The 18,659-nt window shown below is 35.3% G+C and overlaps 1 pseudogene; it reads right to left on the bottom strand.

Moving 5' to 3' along the window:
* Positions 1–17,267: 17,267 nt before the first annotated feature.
* On the bottom strand, positions 17,268–18,315 carry LOC122793784 (annotated as a pseudogene).
* Positions 18,316–18,659: the final 344 nt, after the last annotated feature.

Raw genomic sequence — 18,659 nt, 5'->3', positions numbered from 1 at the left:
ATAACATATCACTTTGTTTGAGAGTTAACTGGTTTTCAGCAAACATGAGGCAGTTTCTACATTGCCTTTGGATACCAATATCCACCAAGCTGGGGAAGTTAATATCCATGGCAACAGACCCTTTTTATTGATTAGACAGTTGAAGTAACCTGTTTGCAACTCTAGGGCAGTGCTTGTCCATGCAAACTAGTTGTCCTGTATGCAACTAGAGATTGGTGACATTTTAATGGCAGTATTACAGGAAAAATGTCAGCTCAAGGTGTCTGTGTCTATACAGGGCACTGCCAAACACTTAACAGGAAACTAATAAGTATACCCTGATGATTATAGATTACATATTTAGTAGATATTTTGAAGCTAAGTTAGACAGCAGCAAATCAAGCAGTACTTACTGAAAAGAAGGAAGGAATTACCCTTGTCAAGAATACTGAAAAGAAGGTTCACCTGAGTGGTTACTGCCTGGCTACTAGTGTTGGTCTCACCCCAACTTCACACTGCTGGGATACAATGCTTCTTTGCTTCTTCTCTCACCAGAAACAAAACAGTAACACCAATCCCAAGATGAGAAGCAGGCCACAGACTCTTTAGTGATCAACAGTCTTGTCCCAAATGATGCAAAAGTCTGTAAGCCTGTTACAGCCTTTTCTGATAGATGCCTTAAATAGCAGCCAGACCAATCAGGAAAGTCAAAAACAGACACTCTCAGCCTAATCAGAAGCAGTCAGGAATCAATGCACTATGCACCTTCTCTCACCAGGAGCAAAATAAAGGCACAAAGTACAAGCTGGGACCTATGAAGCAGTTAGTAGGCTTCTCGATGATCAGCAGTCCCCAGGAAATAACGTCCCTAAGCTCCTTCTCTCACCAGGAACAAAACAGAAGCATTAATCCCAAGATGACTACTGAGAGGTAGAATGTGGACTCTCCAATAAGTGGTGATATTGGATGAGATGTTGCAGATTTTAAAGGTAAGATGGAAAAATGGGTTAATATCCTAAGAGCTGCAGTTTGCACTAAATAGTTAGACATGAAAGCGTGGGTAACTTAAGCTTTAGCTATCTAAGTGGAGAGCCATTACTTTTAAAAGAGCAAGATAGATTGAAGGAGGTGGCCACTTTGTGTTGTAATTCTATGGAATACTGTAGGATGGCCAATAAATTTAAATAGCTGAAGGGGATTGATTTCATAAATTGATAATTTTGTGTTTATTCACAATAGCCAATGAAAGATGAGATAAAAGGAGATATGTGGTCAAATTAACATAAGGGAAAGCAATTAGAAAGATAGTTGGGAGGGTGGGGAAAAATTAATATCTGCGTGACTCACAAGAGACACAGCTGTGGTCTCTTACCTAGTTTAAATATGCAATTAAAAACAGAATACAAGTAAAACACAGTGTAAAGAAAATAAATCACAATATGCCAAATAGAAGAAGGCAATAAAGCAGTACAAAATACAAGAATGCAAAAATAAACTAACTTTCTATCACAGCAAGTTGTAGCAGAGCCTGGGTGAGCCTTTTCAGTAAGTAGTGGGTATGTCTATCTATTCATTTCTTCAAATATTCAAACACTACTCACATCAAAGAACCATTGATTTCCACTATGCGCTCTCTAACCACCACCATTAATCAGAAATTAAAGTGGTTTCCCTAACAAGCCCTATTGTCATATTTTGGATGAGCATGACCTTTTGACTTCAAGGTTTCTCATTTTAGGTGGTAGGTGGCTGAGTGTGGTGGACATTGGTAATAGCTTCCATGATATTGCAAACTTCTGTGACTTAATATGGGTTCTGTTGTTCCTAGGAGTAAGGATTTGCTATGTTATTTGATATTCACATGTCCATTCTCATATGTATATTGTATAAGACACCTAGAGTGAACCCTTGCCTGAAACTCTAGTGACTATACAGCAGTTTGTTTATCCTCCACAGCTGGTCTTGACTTGATATTCCTCATGTATCACTCACCCATCCACCTAAAAAAAATGTTGATTGCCTTGGGATGGCAGATTGTTGCTACAGCAGTTATCATATTATCAGTCTTTGCACTTATTTTTACTAATAAACTACATTGTTTTTGAAAGCCCCTGATTTAAGAGTCTACCATTCTAACAATCCTTAGGCACATACTACACTTAGGAAAAGATCACATTTGACTCAAAGCTTTACTTTTTATTTGTTACTGTCAAGCATTTACCAGAGAAATTATCCTAATGGATTTATTTCCTTATATTCATCATCATCATCATAATCATCATCTCAATCACCAAATAACTGAGGATGACCAACGTTATGCACATGTATCTGCTCATGTGTGCATTCTTGCACATGTAGCTTAAATCCACTGACAATAGGAATTTTATCTGATACAATGTAACAAGTTGCTTAAGTATAATGTGAGCATGAGGCAAGAGTGTATAATTTCATTCTTACAAGATCATGAAATATACCATAGAAATATAATGCTATTTTCTAATTATAACTTTTTATTTAAAGGGTGCTTTAAGGAATAGTTTTAACAAAATGTGCACATATGCAATGTAATTGCAAGCTGCCATAAAATGCAATCACTGTCTCCCAATAGCTATATTTTAGAAACATAATGAGATATTCCTTATCTGTGTGATGAAATGCACCATCATTTATATAAAACAGTGCATTTGAAGTTAGTCTGGTGATATATGTTTCACCGCAGCTGAAATTTTATTAAATGAATAACATCTCTTAGAGCTTGCCCCAGCACTTTAAGAAAGTCACTTTCGGAGATGCTCAGATCCATGTATTGTGAGATGTAATCACACTAATCAGCAGAAGCCTTAATGAGATTAAGCTTTGAGTGCAATCAGGGTACAAATGGCAGCTTCTAATGCCAACATACCTTCTCATATTTCTTCTCATAGTCAGACTTTAATCTGTCTTTTATTTTTTTCCATTTGTAAATTTTTGATATATTTGAACAATATCTTATTTGTTTATTACAGAATAAATGTTCTGATCTGCACCTGCCTTGAAGTATGGCAGAGATAGTACATACTGACATAAATAATATGGAAGATTTGTATTGGATCATTTCAAATGGTAACACAAATCTAAACACAGATTCATGCAATGAAGTGTGGTGGTGTAAGAGATAAAAAATGGAATAGCAAAAATACTCTGTTATATAAAATCCTACACAAATACTGATACTTTAGTGGTTACAAGTATGTCCAGATTTTGTTCATCAATAAAAGCAAGAAAGTGAAATGATTAGACATCTTTTGCTGTTCTTTAGCTGAATGGCAGATAGATCTTTGTAAGCAGTCCAGTTTACAGCTGAACTACATGCTTATAGCAGTTAATATGAGTTTTCTTTGACTTTATTAACTATAACCGCAGTAAAGAGTGATGAGTCATATATGAAAATGAGAAAGTAAACAATAATTTGTACAGTCAGCAGCAATGATATTTGTGTTTTATAATATAAGAATAATCCCGGTCCTCAGTTTGGGTTTGAAGACTGTAAATCATCAGTGGATGTGTTTGCATTGGCATACCTAAAGTGACTAAACAAACTAGACCTGATAAAATGTCATTATATAAAATCACTTTAATCTCAATGCATAGCGAATCAACACTAACAAAGCATGCTGACGGTAATGTTTACCTCTGAGACAGAAGCATATTCTATCCAATTGAACTTGACATTCTTATATGCCCCAGGATTAGCCCATGGCGAAAGGCAAGATTATTGGGGGGGGGGCAATGCACATGACAGGGCCTATTCAGAGACACAATTCATGAGATTATGCAAGACCACCAAACACTGTGGCCTGCACAGTATGTAAACAGCAATAGAAAGAGATGCAAATTAACACATTATGATAATGAGGGTAATGGCAAATGAAAAGAAAGGTAAACATCATGCTGGAGTGATTCAGAAATGTATAATAATAATGGGGGCGTGGCCAAGGATGAACACAGGATAGCAGTAGATTTCTTCAGCTCCACCAATTTCATTACATTCAGCAAAAACTAGTACGGAAAAATGGAGTAAGGCAGGTGCAGAACAAAACCAATGTAAACCAGGAAGCTATAATAAACCAAATGCCGTTTATTTAAAATAAGTAGGGAAGCCTTCCTCACCTTCTTCAGACGAATAATATACATGTCAAATACAATGCAATCCCTTTAAATAGTATGCACAATGATGACATCACGTTGGAAATATTCCCAATTACCTAATTACTTGTGCTGTAGTTAGAACAAATTACCATACCTGATACTTACAATAATAAATTGTTACTGTTATCGAATTTAAAAGAAATATTATTCAGTTGTCAACTAATAATAAAACACAATATTACAAACAATAATAAAAAATAATAAAAAGTATTAGAAAAGACATTAGAAAAAACATTAGAAAAAACATTAGAAAAAACACTCAATCAGGCATAAAGCAGCAGCCTAGCAAAAGCCTAATAACTGTATTGAAAAATACATACACATGAACCCCATATACCAATCTATAAAGATTTGTACAACTAGATAAATAAATATTGGTATCCTATAACTATATTGCTGTTCCTATAAAATAGAATGTGTTGTAGAATGTAAACCCAAGCTGTTTTTGAAAATACGCCATAAAATACACAATTAAACTATGTAAAGCTAAGAACACTTCACAAATCCCAACTATTATAGGTCATTAAAAACTTTTACATTTAGTTAGGCCTTTGAATAAAAATGAAAATAAATGAATTATAATACAAGTAAATGTAATTATCTATCTAAGGCAAGCAGTCTAAGAAAACATTTTAAAGACAATACTTCATTCAAACCTGGCACCGTATATGAGGCTGTACGAATCTGCCAATATGCTTCCTGTTGTTCTAAGATGATCTGCCAGGGACCCCCCCTCACATCTGGTAATAGCTGTTGAACCACTGAAAACAAAAAAGCATGATCCTCATGTGCTATGATGTGTTTAGCTAAAGCGTTATTCAAATCACTTCTTGAAATAGCATACAAATGTTCATATATTCTTTTTTTGAGTGGTCTATCAGTTTTGCCTATATAAAAGGCTGGGCATTTTTTACAAACTGCCACATAGACCACTCTACTAGAACAACAGTTAAATGTACCATTTATACAGTATTCTTTTCCAGCTAACAAGAGATTGTTTCCAACATACACATGTTTGCAAAATTGGCAACACCCACATTTTCTCATACCTACATTCTTATGATTAGCTTTTTGTTTTCTCAATTCTAACAGTTGTTTCAGATTCTGGCCTCTCCTATAAGTGATGATAGGCTTATCACCTACCCTACTCACTAATTGTTGATCATCTCAAATTATGTTCCAGTTCTTTCGAATAATACTTGAAATTGCATTGGCATCACTACAAAAAGTGAACAAAAAGGATGTTCTGAAATTGTTACTATTTTCTATTACTGTTTTAGTGGTCATATTACCTCCCCCGAGAAGTGGTTTAAAATGACCTGATTCTCTTTTCATGTACACTTCATTTCTCAAATCTTCCACAAATTGTGAAGGGTACCCACGTGCCAAAAACATATTCTGAATGTTATTACATTCACTTGTAAAATCACCTACATCAGAGACCATTCGAGCTGCTCGAACAAATTGTCCTTTGACAACACTTTTTTTCTGATGTAAAGGGTGAGAGCTAGAGAAGTGTAAATATGTGTTCGAAAAAGTGCTTTTCCTAAATATAGTTGACTTGAATCTCTTAAACTCAACATCCTTACTAATTCTGACATCAAGAAATGTTATCTCATTGGGATTAGTCATATTAGTGAATTCCAGAAAGTATGTCATCCCAGATAGTTGTTCAATAAAACTGGGAATTAGTTCTAAGGGACCATTCCATAAGAAAAACATGTCGTCTTGGTACCTAGTGCACCAAGATACATATTGTTGGTAAAATTCATTTTGGAACAAAAATTGGAACTCCCAAGTGGCTAGTACACTGTTGGCAAACGTGCAGCCACAAGGTGAACCCATTGCTATCCCACTAGTTTGGATATAAAAATTGTCTCCAAAAACAAGAAAGTTGTTTTTTAAAATGATATCTAAGAGAGTTTCGACCAAGTACATGTTTTCCTTAGATGCCCCCTTACGGAGCATAAATTCAGTTGTCCACTGGATGCCCAACTCATGGGGAATGACAGTATATAAATCTTTTATATCAACTGTCAGAAAAATAAAGTTGGAATCAAAGGGAATCTTATTGATATTTTGTAAGAATTCCCAAGAGTCCTTGCAAATTTGCACTTCATTCTTTAATAGTGGTTTTAACATGCTGTCAACCAATTTTGCTGCAGCATATGTAACGGACCCCCTCCCATCCACTATAGGTCTAAACGGTGGATCGACCAAATTCTTATGAATTTTTGGGGTTCCGAAAAGGGTGGGAATCCTAGGAGCTGGCATGATGAGATATTCTAATGTGTTATAATCAATAGTACCTTCTAGAAATAGATCATCATAGAATTGTTTGATTTTTTTATTTGCTATATTTATCTCATTTATGCTTGAAACTATATAAGGACCTGAATTCAAGTAATCAAGCATCTTATTTTCATATTCACAACTATCCATCATAATCAAACCTCCTCCCTTGTCAGGGGCCATCACACAAATTTGGCATTCATTAAGCAACTGAATGAATGTCAATTCATCATGGTTAACATTCAATTTCTTTGGTTGACTTCTCTGTGCCACAAAGTGTTGCCTGTTATTTATAGATCTTAAATCAAGCTCACACATTTTCTCAAAGAGCTGCAAAGTGTTACTAAGAGGGGGGTTAAAAACACTAGAAACCCTATGACAACTAAGAAGTGATGGAGTATTGCCTAATAACAATGCTAGATTTAGTTTTCGAACATACAATTTTAAGTCCACTATGGTTTTCACAAGGTTACACTTCTTATCTGGGACAAAAGAAAGACCCTTAGCAAAAAACTCTACAATATTATTGTCCACTGTCAAGACTGTGTAATTGTAGACTTTAAAGTCACCACTTAGATTACACAGAATTGTCGGTCTATTTGTCCCAATTGTTAAGCTGTTGGGGTCCGATGTATTTCCAATCAGCGTCTCCGCTGATTCCCCCTCTTCTTTCTCTGATTGCGTCCACGAAAGTTGCTGTTCGAGGACGCTCCTCGAGAGGTGTTTCCCCTGTGAAAACCCTGGTTGTTTCCATCAAAGGACTCATCTCTTTCATCAGCTCGAGCATTGTTATTCAAATTTTGGGCTGTTTGATTGTTATTTACACCATTATTACGTAAGCGTTCACTCCTGCGAACGGTTACTGGTTCTTCTTGTCCAATATTGGTTTCAGTGATTGCATCCCCTTCAAAGTTAACTGAATTACTAGGTTCAACTTCTTGTAATCTCCATGCTGCTACTTGACCCAATGGGGGTGGGGGATAGGCTTTATTATTATTATAGTCAAGCATATCTCTATCAATTTTTCGCTTCTTGTTATTAACCATTTTGTTGATAGAACTTTCAATGCTAGACAACACCCTCTGGAAATCATACTTATATCTTACAAAGTCAGCATGCTCTTTTAAGGCAGACTCAAGATTAGTGAGCTCTTCTTGTAGTGAGCTGATCTCTAAGGAATAAAATTTAATTAGAGATTCCATAAAGTCAAAACCTTGTTTATCAAATAAACACAAAAGTTCTTTATGAAAATCGGAATTCCTGATAATCCCTACTGGGAAGCGCCATTGGCACAACCCCTTAGGGACTATGTGCCTATTAATGCACTCACGTAAATATGATGTTTCAAGTTGCAGTTTCCTGCAACGGAAAAGTTTTAAGTCAAAGGTATTGAGGCGATCAGAAAAGGAACTCACCCTCTGTTCATGGCGTTCGTTGTCATGATTCTCCGATGTAAAAAAATCTTGCATCGCAAATAGTGAAGCTATGGTAGGTATAGGATTGTCATTAAATCCATGGTTTGGAAGATTGTTTGCTAATTGTAGTGCCCCCATAGTCGGTTGACTGCCTCGAGGGAGTTGACCGGCTGCTGCCTCTGCCCTTCGTTCACATTGTGCTGCGATAGAAGCTGTATTTCCTCTTCCTGTAACAGGAGCACTAGTTGCATCATTAGGCGCCGTGACAGAATGTGCCGGTAATGCATTGTTACAGTTGTTGGACCCATCAATACGCTGGGAAAGATAATCTACTTTGGCCATAAGTAGATTTAGCAAAATAGTTAAGTCATTAGAAGAAGTGTTCAATGTTGAGGCTACATTACAAGTAGCAGGAAGTGATCCTGCTGGTTGCTGTTGCTGCTGCTGCTGTTGTCCTTCCATTAAAGTTGGAAACTCTTCATTTAAAGATGAGAACACTTGGCTTCCGTTTACGTTAAGTCCGTTTTCCTGCCCAGTGACTCCGTTTACTCCAGACATCACAAACCAAACCGAAAAATGACAAAAGTATAAACTCAGCAAAAACTAGTACGGAAAAACGGAGTAAGGCAGGTGCAGAACAAAACCAATGTAAACCAGGAAGCTATAATAAACCAAATGCCGTTTATTTAAAATAAGCGCTTTCGGTAGGGAAGCCTTCCCCACCTTCTTCAGACCAATAATATACATGTCAAATACAATGCAATCCCTTTAAATAGTATGCACAATGATGACATCACGTTGGAAATATTCCCAATTACCTAATTACTTGTGCTGTAGTTAGAACAAATTACCATACCTGATACTTACAATAATAAATTGTTACTGTTATCGAATTTAAAAGAAATATTATTCAGTTGTCAACTAATAATAAAACACAATATTACAAACAATAATAAAAAATAATAAAAAGTATTAGAAAAGACATTAGAAAAAACATTAGAAAAAACATTAGAAAAAACACTCAATCAGGCATAAAGCAGCAGCCTAGCAAAAGCCTAATAACTGTATTGAAAATACATACACATGAACCCCATATACCAATCTATAAAGATTTGTACAACTAGATAAATAAATATTGGTATCCTATAACTATATTGCTGTTCCTATAAAATAGAATGTGTTGTAGAATGTAAACCCAAGCTGTTTTTGAAAATACGCCATAAAATACACAATTAAACTATGTAAAGCTAAGAACACTTCACAAATCCCAACTACTATAGGTCATTAAAAACTTTTACATTTAGTTAGGCCTTTGAATAAAAATGAAAATAAATGAATTATAATACAAGTAAATGTAATTATCTATCTAAGGCAAGCAGTCTAAGAAAACATTTTAAAGACAATACTTCATTCAAACCTGGCACCGTATATGAGGCTGTACGAATCTGCCAATATGCTTCCTGTTGTTCTAAGATGATCTGCCAGGGACCCCCCCTCACATCTGGTAATAGCTGTTGAACCACTGAAAACAAAAAAGCATGATCCTCATGTGCTATGATGTGTTTAGCTAAAGCGTTATTCAAATCACTTCTTGAAATAGCATACAAATGTTCATATATTCTTTTTTTGAGTGGTCTATCAGTTTTGCCTATATAAAAGGCTGGGCATTTTTTACAAACTGCCACATAGACCACTCTACTAGAACAACAGTTAAATGTACCATTTATACAGTATTCTTTTCCAGCTAACAAGAGGTTGTTTCCAACATACACATGTTTGCAAAATTGGCAACACCCACATTTTCTCATACCTACATTCTTATGATTAGCTTTTTGTTTTCTCAATTCTAACAGTTGTTTCAGATTCTGGCCTCTCCTATAAGTGATGATAGGCTTATCACATACCCTACTCACTAATTGTTGATCATCTCAAATTATGTTCCAGTTCTTTCGAATAATACTTGAAATTGCATTGGCATCACTACAAAAAGTGAACAAAAAGGATGTTCTGAAATTGTTACTATTTTCTATTACTGTTTTAGTGGTCATATTACCTCCCCCGAAAAGTGGTTTAAAATGACCATTGCATTAAAAAAATATACTAATAGCTGGACTCAAGGGGGTATTTCTTTTCCAGACTTTAATTTATATACTACTTTATTAATAGATCAGTCATATGTCACAAAATGGAAAGATTATTGGGAGCTAATTAGTATACACTTCATGAAAATCTCCTTAACACATAAAAATATGATTGTAAATAACTCCATGTTATGGTTACTAAAGGAATTTTGTACTTCACCTATTACACCTAAACATATGGTTTGTTACCCATTAAATATTATTATTAGTTATCGTAACTTTATATTCATGCACCCTAAGTATAGGGAATGGAATTTTATTGTATTTCCTATAATGTATACTCAGGGTATGCTTTTGTCATCTACTTCTGAAGGAACTCATTTAGTTATAGATAATGATCTAAAGTACTGGTATCAGTTGATATCTGATAATAAAGTTAAAAATCTAGATTTCATAAAACAAGAATTTGATCTAAGAGAAACTTGCTGGTTAGAGGTTCAGACATTTAGACAACATCTCATTAATAAATAGATTTAATGTCTATAACTGTTAAAGAATCTATTCCAACACTGATTGATTACTTGATATTAAATTTACAACATAAAGTTTCTGATAAAGGTAAACTTTCATACATACATAAAGTTATCAGACAAGAAACTTTTTACAGTGCAGATTCATACTGGAATTATTTCACTTCTATTAATGGGGACCCACCAAATCAACAAGATAAACAATATATATTGGAATCTGCTTATAGAACTACGTCTTCCATTGTCTGGAGACTTTATACATGGAAATTTTTACATAGATCTTTTTATTCACCTTTGATGATGAATAAAATAAATAATAAAGATAATCTATGTAAGAGATGTAATGTAGAAATTAATGCTGACTGGGCTCATATGTTTTATGACTGTATAAAATTGAAAGAATACTGGAAGTCAATTAATGATTTTTTGCAGGCTCTTTTTAAAGATAATTTCATTATTTCTAAATCTCTTATATTATTCAACACACCTGTACCTCAAAGTGTTAAAAAGGTTAAGCTTCCCTTGTTATGGTCTATTCTAGCAGTGGCTAGGAAAATAATAACTAGAAATTGGATTTCAGATACACCTCCTTCGTTCAATGAATTTAAAAATGTTATGAATATAGTGTGCCATATGGAAATAAACACAATTAGGACTAGAACAAATAGAAAAACATCTTATTTTATTGTATGGGATAATTTACAAAATTTGTTAAAAAAATTTAATTTCAATAGCATGGTATTTTAGTTTAATTAATTGATCTGATTGTAGTGGATGTCTTTGTAAATACTTTAGTTGTTTTGTTGAATATTATAATAATACCTATTTTTAATTACTTGTATAAAATTGTTATGATATTTCTCTTATATGTTAAAACAATAAACCTGTTTTGAAAAAAAATATATATATGCATAATAATTGTGCTTTGATCCTTGATTGCCACTTTAGCTGTATTCCAGAAAATCGTTGTGAAAAGAGACAGAAGCCAAACAAATATTTTAGGAGTAGGAGCAGAATTAGCAGAAATATATACATGAGGTCGTCCTCTCAGCCAGTATTTATTTATTTATTTAACATTAGGTTGCCAGGAAATTCCAACTGGACACAGGTCCTTTTTCAGTGGAGGCCCGGGGAGAAATGCCCACATATAACAAAACACATACAACATAAACATAATAGCATACATTTACACAGGTACAGAAGCATGACATTTTTGCCTTTTACATTATTTCCCAGATACAGAAGCAAGATACTTTATATAATATATCAAAACATTTAATGGTAGTCATCTTAGTTTAAATCAATTGTATTTAGGAAAGTTTAGAGATACTATTCTGTTGAGGGGAGAAACTGCATATATAACACTTTAAGCTGGGTTAGTATAGATTCTATTTTTAGGAGAATGACTATTTAATGTTGTGTTGCCTAATGGCAAATAGTATGGTGGTATGAATGAAATGCAAAGAATACTCTAGGTCTTAATCTTAGGACAAAAAGAGTTTGTAGAAAATAAGAGGAAGTAGCCGTGAGACTACACATACTCCACTCATCACAAAAGGATCCAAGCATGCCTATGATTTCATGCCCTCCATTACACAAAAACCGTGGACTTCTACCATTCGCACAGACACCATAAAGAAGCAGGTGCAGATGCATTGCACTCACCTACAGACTCACATGATGAGTGGAATATCCATTCCTATGAACACCAAAGTATGGGCAGTGCTGATAATCCTTGCTAGTGGGATCTTCCAGCAACCAACAGGAGGTACTGTAGTAATATCCCATGCATCTGCCTCAAGGATATTAAACATGCTTCTCAATGTCATACTACAGCATGTGGGGAAGCATATGTGGTTTCCACCTAAGAATGCCATAAGTGAATTTTATTAAATACCCCAGTATCTTCAGTTATGTGGTGCTACTGTCTGTACCTATGTTGCTATCTAGGCCCTATCTTGGTCACAGGAACAATTGTATATCAGCTGTAAGAGATGCCACTCAATTGATTGCCAAGTGTTCCATCTTGAACAGGATATAATATGCAAATCGTTAGTGTGTCACCTGGACAGACAGTACTCGTGATTCAGTCACATACCTTTCAATGTCTTAAAGCAAGAAATCTGGTCAAAGCCATAAATACCAGTGGGTCAAAGGCCCCAAAATAGGAACAATTTTTAAATATTGCTCTTACAAACTTAGAAAGTTGATAGAATAACAGGTTTTGCATTAGCATGAATTTTCTGAAGGATATGGAGTCTGAAATTCAAATGTCTGTCATTATGTTCTATCTGCAGTCTTTAATGATTTGCCTCTAATTTGCCAAAAAGCCACAATTTTATCAAAATCGGATCAAAAATATGAGGCAAGAATCTGGAAATTCTAAAAAATGTGTACAGTTGAGAGGTATGTTCAGTCATCTGATACAAATCAAACTTATATCAGCAAATTGTGCAAGGAGATTTCACGTAGGGCCATTTTACTGTCAATGCCAGATATGCCCTGGAGTCATTACGTATGACACCCATACAAAACCCTCATATAGTGATAGAGAATGCATATAACGCCACACTATCACAGATCTAAAATATTCATTCATCCACACCTCGATGGACCTCCAAATAAGCAGCAGACTGTCATGGGAATAAATCAGGTTTATTGCAGCAGTAAAGGCACACAAATTAACAATAGACTTTTAAAATAAGTTTTCGGCCTCATCTTCATCAGATACAAATTAAAACTGTATCCATACCTTAAATACCCAATTAAATACAAATTCACCAATGAAAACAATGCATCTCTAAAATTACAGTTCATAAACTCTACCCACAATTCATAACACATCAATCACATTAATAACTTGATTAAAACCATTTTGCCTACACTTTATAAATCATTTAATAACATTTTATAAAATACAATAATAAATATTACTTCCTACTTCATTCTTTATTAAAAACTACACCTCTCCTTAAGAACAATAAATTGTAAAACTACCTACTATTTAAACTTATTGTGTTGATCAAGTGCTATCTGTGTATCCTCTAATGGCTCCTGTGTATACTGCTTCATTCATCCAAAAAAATGTTTTTTTTTTCAATACTGGATTTTAAATATAATGAAATACATTTAATATAATAAATATCACAAATGGTATAATCTTGCCCCTCTCAATTTTAAAACTGGGGCTAGGGATAGACCATCATTTAGTCCAGGGAACCTACTGGCTTCTAAAAAATCTGCCAGTAAAGTTCCCTGTATTCTATTCTGGTCTCCCACATGTCACCCCTCAAATCTCTTGAGATTTCCTCTAATACAAAAAAGCTATATTTTCCCCTTTCACATTCTATACTATGTCTCTATAGTGCATTATTAACATTTTTATTGTGTATAGCATTCAAATGTTCATATTTTCTTCTTTTCAACTTCCTCTCGATTTTTCCTACATTTATTTATTATTTATTTATTGCTTTTGTTTACCAGGGAAGTCCACTGGGCCTAAAAGAGCCCATTTTTAGTGGAGGCCCGGAGAGAAAAGCTCCAAATAAATACAGAAAAAATATAAACATTAATTAGTACAGAAGTAGAAACAGTGTTACAGATAGTAAATATAGTAGCATATACAGAATATATACATAAAAGCAGGAATCTAGTTTGTTTGATTACAGTAATATATACAGAAAATATACATTAAAGCAGAATTCAATGAATTTAATCAGAGTGGTATAAACAGAGATATATTAATCAGTATTTTTGTACCAGTATCAACAAGTGAAGATAAAATAATTATGGAGAAAGTATCATCAGTTACTAGTAGCAAAAGACATATGAGTTTAGTAATCATATAAGGAGAGTAAAAAGGTTAGGTTATAGAGCAGAAACATAGCCAGGAAGAGTTGAGATGATTTTTCAGCATTTGTTTGAAGGTGGTGGTGCTGCCTGTGTTTCTTATAGAAGGTGGAAGTGAGTTCCATAGTTTGGAGATGGTGAAGGAATAGAGGAGTTGACCAGCAGGTAAGGTGGGCTTATTTACTTTTAGAAGTAGATGATTTTCAGATCTTAGATGCCTGCTGATATATAAAACATAGAATAAAAATGTTAATAACGCACTATAGAGACATAGTATAGAATGTGAAAGGGAAAATATAGCTTTTTTGTATTAGAGGAGATCCCAAGAGATTTGAGGGGTGACATGTGGGAGACCAAAATAGAATACAGGGAACTTTACTGGCAGATTTTTTTAGAAGCCAGTAGGTTCCCTGGACTAAATGATGGTCTTTCCCTAGCCCCAATTTTAAAATTGAGAGCGGCAAGATTATAAAATTTCTGATATTTATTATATTAAGTGTATTTCATTATATTTAAAATCCAGTATTGAAAAACATTTTTTGATGAATGAAGCAGTATACATAGGAGCTATTAGAGGATATACAAAATCGTTTTATGAACACAATGAGTTTAAATAGCAGGTAGTTTTACAATTTATTATTCTTAAGGAGAAGTGTAGTTTTTAATAAAGAATGATGTAGGAAGTAATATTTATTATTGTATTTTATGAAATTTTATTAAATGATTTATAAAGTATAGGCTAAATAGTTTTAATCACGTTATTAATGTGATTGATGTGATATGAATTGTGGGTAGAGTTTATGAATTATAATTTTAGAGATGCATTGTTTTCATTGGTAAATGTGTATTTAATTGGGGTATTTAAGGTCTGGATAAGGTTTCAATTTGTATCTGATGAAGTTGAGGATGAAAACGTATTTTAAAAGTCTATCATTAATTTGTGTGCCTTTATTGCTGCAATAAACCTGATTTATGCCCGTGACAGTCTGCTGCTTATTTGGAGGTCCATGGAGGTGTAGATGACTGGTTATTGGCTGTACTTGCACCTATTCTCCTTTTTTGTGATTATTAGTTCTAAAATATTGTGAAACCTGTGTTTGAACTGATGAAGGACAATGTCCACTGTTTAGATGACTCTGGTTGTGCCCTGCTGTATGTTACCCAAATATGCAGCAAAATATTTGTCATGCATGTATAATGTTAAACAACATGTTGATACACAAAAACGATATAACAGGGTATTGCTATAAGGGGAGAAGAAGTGCTAGAGCTGACAGAGAAATGGAGTTGCCTGGTGAGGAATCTGTGGTGGATCATGCTGCTGGTGGTGAGCATGTGAAGAAGATGCTACAACTTTATATCGTGGCATTTGCTAAAAAGCAGCATCTGATTTACAACTATAGGTCAGATTACAATGATGCAGTCAATAAAAAATCCACATCTATGAAGTAGTCACCCTGGTAACTGAACAAAGAGAGCAGGGCACAGTTGTCATCATATGCACAGGTAGGGACGGTCACAGTGACAGAGATTGTCATTGGGACTGAGTGGGTTGGCGGCAGGGCCAATGATGTAGGAATGCATGTGTGTCATGAGCAGTAAATATATTGAGCTTGGAATACAGTGTAAGGAGGGGTGGTATCTTCAGAATGAAGTACATTTGTAGGAGTGGGTGGGGGCTGGTCAGTCTGCATATGGTTAAATACAACTTATTCAGAAGTTGGAGCACTATTACATGTGAGCAGTACCCACTGTTTACTTGATTGCAGAGGACAATGGTCCACATCAGGCTGATGTTACAGCCAACTCATGTCCTACAATGTTGTGTTGTGACTGAAGGATAGGTTGTGCAGGCTATGGAATCGTTTCTCTGGAAGGGGAGCTTAATATGCCCACCATAGTACTCATGCCTCACAGTGATATTGTGGCTGCAGATGACATCATGTTGAGGGTGCCATCATTATCTGCCTTGGACATTTCACCAATATCAGGCTTGCCAACATTCATGATGGAGGATCCATACACCAAAGCACCTGGATTTTGGAGGATCCATACACCAACACACCAGTGAAAGCAGACAGAAACAGCCTAGTGTATCAGTACTATTTTGTGATCTTACAACTGTGAAACAGAATAGTCTGCAAAAAATATAGGCTTGTGTATTTTATGCAGCCTCACATAGTGGCTGATGTCCTGAACTGCCTGTAGGGGTAATATTTATTTATTTATCTACGTATTTGTTTGCTTGTCTGTCTGACTATCCGTCTTTTTTATGTTTATTTACAGGAATAGTCTCACTAGGCAGAAAGCCCCTTTTTCAGCAAAGGCCTGGGAAGGAAAGCTCCACACAATATAAAAGTAAATTTTACAAAAGTTTGCATTGAGAAAGAGGAGTATGGGGTTCATAGGCTCATAGGTGTGTACTAGGCTAATGGCCCTGTAGCTTTTACAAGCCTAGCCCATAAGATTACCCTGGAATCATGCCACCCGTTAAACATTTCCTGAAGTAAATGATGCCATGTCTTATGAATGTCTGAATCTGTAGTGCTCCGATATCAGCAAGACTGCTAGTAGGACAGTGGGCTTGACTCATAAGCAGGAATAAAGTCAGTTACTGCAGAACCCCCCCACACACACACACCTTTGGGACTACAATACAGTTTACATGCAAATTAGAGCAAAAAAAGTCTCCCAATTAGAATGTACTGATAAAAAAACATGGTTCTCAATTTATGGTTAGTTATAAAAGGTATCATTCTTATAAGCAGTCTCATGTAAACACAAGGCTAAAACTAATACAATTAAAAATGTAAAACCTAATTGCACTTAGGCAAGCATGATTTGGAACTAGCTTTTATTATAACAGTTAAAAAGTATGTCCTTAAATTTAAAATAAAAGCAGTGATTTTCAGTAATGTTTTCTCTATGACTGTTGCTGCAAAACACTTCTTGTACTTTTCAAAAGAGGATGCTGTTAGAAAGCTCTGCTGCATTTTTTGAAATTCCAGCCTGAATCTCAGACTCAATACCACAATGATCCTGCCAATGGAGGATTTTGAAGTAGCCATTATCACCCCAGTCTGTATTCCATGAGTTAGCAGCCAGCCAGTAAGGAGTGTTGTTTTCTATGCCCCAGCCCAAGATCTTAATAGCATGACCCCCGACTGCTTCTCCAGTGTGATGCTGGTACAGACCTGATTTATAGAGCAGGAAGTCTTTATACACAGTGAAGGCCCCCTCCACGGGTCCATTCTTATAAATTTCTTCCATTATGCTTTCAGGAGAGGAAGGGACACTATAAGCAGATCCACTGTAAATCTTGTCCTTTTCATATGAAGGAGTATAACCAGCATCACACTTTTTCACACAGGGTGGCGTGTCATCTCCTTCTCCAGAACATGGTAGCCATGAGCCATTCACGTGATGTTTACAGGGAGGAATAGTATATGACCTGCAACCTATGCCAGAACCATACAGACCCCGACACCAAGCCACTTTCAGTCCAGTACTGCCATGCTCCTTATGGATAGCCACCATTGCATCCTATTCCACAGTCAGAGCCACAGCATGAAAGCAGATCTTCAGCAGATACCTCCACATTTTGCTTTCCCCCAGAGTGGATGCAGACATGGTCAGACATGGAATCTACAGCACCAAATGCCCAACATGAGCCACAAGATCCTGGATCTCTTGAATTGTTGGACAATTGGGCCACTGAATTCATGAATCGAGGTTATCAGGAAGCTTCACTTTTCCAGAATAGGAAGTCTTTAAAGACAATTTTAGACCATGCAAAATTGTACCACACAGATGCTTCAAATAACTCTGATCCACATTGTAAAAGTTTTATCCAGCCTTCCATGTAGTATTTAATTTGTTAATGGGATTGATTATATCCTGTGACCAGGTGGAGGAAGATGACAAGCTTTGAGAGTTGGCAAAACCCAAGAGGAGACAAACTGTAACTAATGAATGCCACATGATGGATGCTGGCACAACTTAAATGCAAAACAAAATCCACAGCTGATCATCACAACCTTGTCTGTATCCCTCCCAAGCCCGTCTACTAAGTCTAATAAAATCATTACAAATAGTATCATTTAATGATTAGAAGGCAAACAGTTCATGTTACAGTAATGAGGGGTTAGTCTTGGTTACTAAACCAAAACAAAAATATATAGAAAAGATATTTTATACTGAAGATTAAGAACATCTAAGTAAAAGTATTGCAGTGCTAAATATGTCATTTTCATTGTACATAGTACGGACATGGCTAAAGGCCTTAGATTATCAGATACAAGAGAGGAGATTCAGAAATGAGTGAG

Source organism: Protopterus annectens, chromosome 2.part0, assembly GCF_019279795.1.
Source record: "Protopterus annectens isolate FY-2018-M chromosome 2.part0, PAN1.0, whole genome shotgun sequence".
Taxonomy (NCBI): domain Eukaryota; kingdom Metazoa; phylum Chordata; order Ceratodontiformes; family Protopteridae; genus Protopterus; species Protopterus annectens.
This window is presented reverse-complemented; position numbering and strand designations above follow the sequence as displayed.